Genomic DNA, 5,268 nt, shown 5'->3' on the forward strand with positions numbered 1-5,268 from the left:
ATGCCATCTTATTTCAAAGAAAATCTATGAATTTATTAAGTAATAGAAAATATAATATTTGTAAAAGTGGGGTTGTTCTGTTTGAAGCATGTGTGTTGGTGAAGCAGAGACCCAGAGTTTTATCCTCTCAGACCCTCCCCTGACGGCAGTTCCAAATTGCCTCTGTGGAGTCCTTCATTAGCAAGGGCTAAGCCAGTGATCTCTGAAAGCTCTTGGGGGGCATGGGGCGGGGAGGGGACGGGTGTATCTAAATGGCCAATCAAGGCAAGGGGTACTGACTTCAGATATTTGCTCTGTAATCCCAGTGGAAAGTAAAGGGAGCCGGAGAGTGATGCAATTGGAATCAAAGTTAGATTCCTGTTTGCTGCACAAAAAGACCATATTGCAACTTGCTCCTTTAAACGACCCTGCTGGTATAGGGTGTTATTTAGTTAACCCAGCCTAAGGGGATGTTTTAAAGATGGGGGATTGCCCTGGCAATGAACAAATATGAGAAATAAATTTCCAGTGGGGCTGGGTTGCCTGCTGACTGTGATTTCCTGATGATCTATAACAATGGCTATTCACTAACAGCTGGCGCATGTCTCCCTCGGACAAAGCCACTGGAAGCGCAGGCGCTCAGATTGGTGAACCAGAACCGTTTCCTTGGTAACAGTTAACTAGCACGTGTTTTATTGTTTCCAACTGCTTTTCCTGGGGTATTTGCAGGTGGTGGGAGATGCTTTCTTAAAGAGGGGTCATAACCTCATGAACTTTCAGATGTTGCAACAAATTGGGGAACAAAACATTTTTTTTTCCTTTCAAATATATTAAGTAAATCTTATTACATAGCATTTTCAGACAGATGCAGCCCAAGAGTTTTTCAATTTTGCCATTATTTCCAGATGTTATCAATTTTAAAGTGAGAGTTCCATTCATGATCAGGAGTTATTGCAAGGAAATATTGATGATGTGTATGGAATACAATATTATTTTGGCCTTTTTGGGGAGGTATTCTAATTCTATATTTTACTATAAAATGTAAGAGCAAATCATAAAAATTTTAATTGACCTTTTAATGTTTTGTATATTTTGTCTGTTCATTAATTAATTTAGTTCAATGTTTTTTGCCTTTGCTGGCTGTTCTTTTTTTCTTGTTTTTATGTACCAGAAAATTTATAGTGTTGCTATAAAATACAAGACCAAAAAAAGGTAAGACTTGATCATATTAGAATTTTTTTTCTATATTTATTTGACATATGGTTGAAAGGATCAGTTAATTTCCAGATGGTTAGCTCCCTCTTCTGTCTGATTTAGAGAATTTGCACCTTCTGAAACCACAAATGGAAGATACAGTATGTATCACAGAATTCTCTAGCTTGGCTAAAGGATGAATGTAGTTACTGTCTGTCAAATAGCAACTCATGAATTGGAATATGGAGGATGCTTCCATTGTAATAATTTGGTTTAAAATGAAACCATCAACCCTGCTGTAAATGCTGGCTGAAAGTAAATGAAAACATTTAAAAAAATTAATATTGTACTTTATCTGCAGATATCACTTATAGAAAATACAGACCTGATCAATCACTTGTCTGAACTCTATTTGAAATTCATGGACTTTGGTTAAATAAGCATTTGTCACTTGATTTGCACAGAATTCAAACAACTCAAGGCTTCTTTTGAGCCTGGCTTACGAGACCTTTTCTGGCAAGTGTTCTTCATGAGTTTCCAAACATGCATCTACTTATAAATTAGATCAATGGAATTCAAATGCTCTTCATTAGGACGTTAGAACTTTTAAAAGGCTTTAAAATTTTTTCTTTGAGAAATATTTTTCCTTTTTTCCTTGGGTCCAATTTAATCACTACAATAAGAATTAGGGTTGTGCTCTGAAAATGAACTCAGAAAGATCTATTATATAAATTCATAACCATAGAGCCAAAAGAGCTAGTAAAACTATTTATGATGGTGAGGGTACTTATATACAATCTTTGTTTTTAGAGATACAATAAAGTGATAAATTTTGACAGTGAAGAGGAAAACGTGGATTCATTCAGATTCACTCCTCTCATTGGGGACTCAGTGGCAGGGTGTTGGGGATTATATGATCCTAATTATGTGACTATATATTAAATGAGCACTGGTCACAATTCTCTACTTTGCTTTTGTTGGGGTAGACACACCTAGGGACCCTCTAGAAGAGAAACCTCATTTTACCTCAGATATTCTTGTGGGTCCTGTCATTGCATTCTTAGTTTTAGTTTCGTTAGAGAGGTACGACTTGGATATAGTGGAATGAGAATCAGAAACTATTCATTATCAAAACTTAGAGATTTAAGCACACATTTAAAAATTTAAAATTACATCATTATCTCCAAGTAGGTGAAATGAGACTCCCAAGTTAAAAGTATTAGGTAGTAAATCTCATTTGAATGAAGGATTGTTAGAAACCACAGATCATAGGACACCCAATTCAACTTCCCTTGCACAGCACTGAGCCCGTAGAGAGTAGTATTCTTGTTAGGAGTCCTACAGCTAGGTGGTGATAGAAATGGCCTTTCTGGCTCCTGTTTGCATGCTCTTTTGGCCAGGCCACACCCTTTGCAGTGGTCAAGGAGTTCTTCATTACCTGGCTTTGGCAGTGATTTCTTTCCTCCACCAAGTGGGCAGACTCCTGCCTCCCATTTCTCAGATTTGCATCCTAGTGACATACTAGCTGAGTGACTTTGGACAAGTTAACCAACCTCTCTGTGCTTCAGTTTTCACTTCTATGAAATAAGGATAATAATAGTACATTTTTCAGAGTTAATACCAGTGATGTTCATGGTTCAGTGCCTGGCATATAGTAAGCACTTGACAAACATTGGGTAATGTTTTCATTATTGCCATTTTATGTGATTTTTTAAAAATCCACTATGTGCTGTGATCTTTATTTACTCTGTAGCATGTAACAATCACATTCTAAAACAAGGGAAGGTGCCTTGCCCTATGTGACTCAGTTGGAGCATTGTCCCATGTATGGAGTGGTCACTGGTTTAATTGCTGGTCAGGGCACATACCCAGGTTGCAGGTTTGATCCCTGCTTTGCGCATGAATGAGAGGCAACTGATCAACATTTCTCTCTCATATCAATGTGTGTGTTTTTTCTCTCTCTCCTCTCTTTCTAAAATAATTTAAAAAAACACACATATCCTTGGGTGAGGATTAAAAGAAATAATAATGAAAAAAATAAAGCAACCAAAAGGGCACCTATATTCAAAGCAGCATTTCTTTACAATTGCCAAAAGGTGGAAGCAACCCAAGTGTCCATCTGTGGATGCATAAATAAATAAAATGTGATATGTGCATACACTGGAACTATTCAGCCCTAAAAAAGAAGGAAATTCTGACACATATTACAACATGGATGAACCATGACATAAGCCAGTCACCAAAAAAGCAAATACTGCATGATTCCATTTGTATGAGATAGCTGGATAGTCAAATTCAAAGACAGAAGTAGAATGATGGTTGACAGAGGTCGGGAAGAGGCAATGGGGAGTTGTTTAATGAGTGCTGAGTTTCTTTTGCAAGATAAAAAGAGTTCTGGAGATTGGCTGTACAACAACATGAATATCCTTAACACCACTGACCTGTAAATTAAAAAATGGTTTAGATGGTAAATTTTAAGTTATGTGTATTTTACCAAAATTAAAACCAAATAGAAATAACTGAAAGGTCTAATATAATTAGAGCATATTAGTTATATTAATTAAGCCTGGACATTTTGACTTCTTGGCCCCAGAGTTCTGGGCCAGTGCTGTAGGTTAAGTCCAAAATGGTTTTGGTGGGTGGTTAAGTGTATGATAACAGTTCTCAAACATTATATCTGTTTTAGTTCTGTTTCCTTTCTCTAAGATTGCTGACTTTCTGCCAAGGATGGATTTAATTTCCAGGGCCTGTAGTTTATGAACTCAAATGAAATTACACAATCATACTTTCCCCAGAGACACATGAAGAAACCCCACAGAGACTTCAAAAATGCAAACACATGAAAAGCAAATATGATTCAGCAAGTTTATCATTAATAAAAATTCCTTTGGGGAGATGTTATAGTTTGTTAGAAATAAAGTTAGAAACTGCCTTATTGAAAAAAGCAAGCAAAGAGGTAGAGAAAGAAAAAAAGAGAAGAAAATTTCATCTTGGTTTAGGATTTTCCCCCCAAATTTCTGTTTATCATTATTGTCTACAGAATTGATTAAAAGCATCATACATTTCCAAGATAAAAAGCACAACTGGGAAAGGGTTTATGCTCAATTGGCATTTTACAATTTCTTATAATAATCTGATGAAAAAGTTGTACCCTTTTATTTCAATTCAAGAATTCTTCTTTTTAATATTTCATTTTCTATTTATTTCAATTCAATAACATTTCCTGAATATCTTCTATGTAGTGTCTCAGAGAGGAGACTGCTGGGTTGGAATTTTTTTTAAGTTTTAAAAGAAGGTAAATACTTCAAAACTTTTTAAAATGTTTAAAGTAACTAAATGTACTAGGAATAGTAATACATACTTATTCATCTAAACAACATTGATATTATGATCATAGGACTAATATAAATTATTTGCAGAGGAAAATTCTTCAGCTATAGTAAGAATATAACTGAAGAAAGAGTATAGCAAGAATGTCTTCTCTCAGTCATGCTATATAGAACAACCACCACATGAGTGGATGTGTCTGCTCAACCCAGCAAAAAAAAAAAAAAAAGAGAGACAAGATGTGCACTTATATCAGCTTGTCAAAAATAGCAACGAATAGTTTCATAACAGGACAAGACTAAAGCATGTCCAACTCTATCACTTTCAAAATTCCATATTTAATTTTTCTTTGTCCTTTTGACATAACAATCAGAAATTTCGTTTTATATGTTATAAGCTAAAAATTGAAATACAATAAGTATCTTATTCAAGGGCACTACCACAATCCTAATTTTAGCATCTTCTTAATCAAAAGCCTGGGTTTGTGAATCCACCAATAGGCCTTTTATTAGAATCCCAGGAGGTCAATAACAATCTTGAAATCATAAAATATGCATAAAGAAAAACAGACTTACCAAGAAAACTAGCTGCAACAGCGCAAGACAAAAGGCAAATTTTGATGACATTATTCAGTTTTCTGTCTTTCACCGTCAAATACTTTCTCTGATCATCTGAAGACTTTAGACAGAGATGAAAGAAAAAGAGGGGGTGGTATTAATATTAAGAGCTATGAAAGGTGAAAAATCAAGCCCTGACAAGCACATCTAA

The sequence above is a fragment of the Cnephaeus nilssonii genome, assembly GCF_951640355.1.
Source record: "Cnephaeus nilssonii genome assembly, chromosome: 15".
Lineage (NCBI taxonomy): Eukaryota > Metazoa > Chordata > Mammalia > Chiroptera > Vespertilionidae > Cnephaeus > Cnephaeus nilssonii.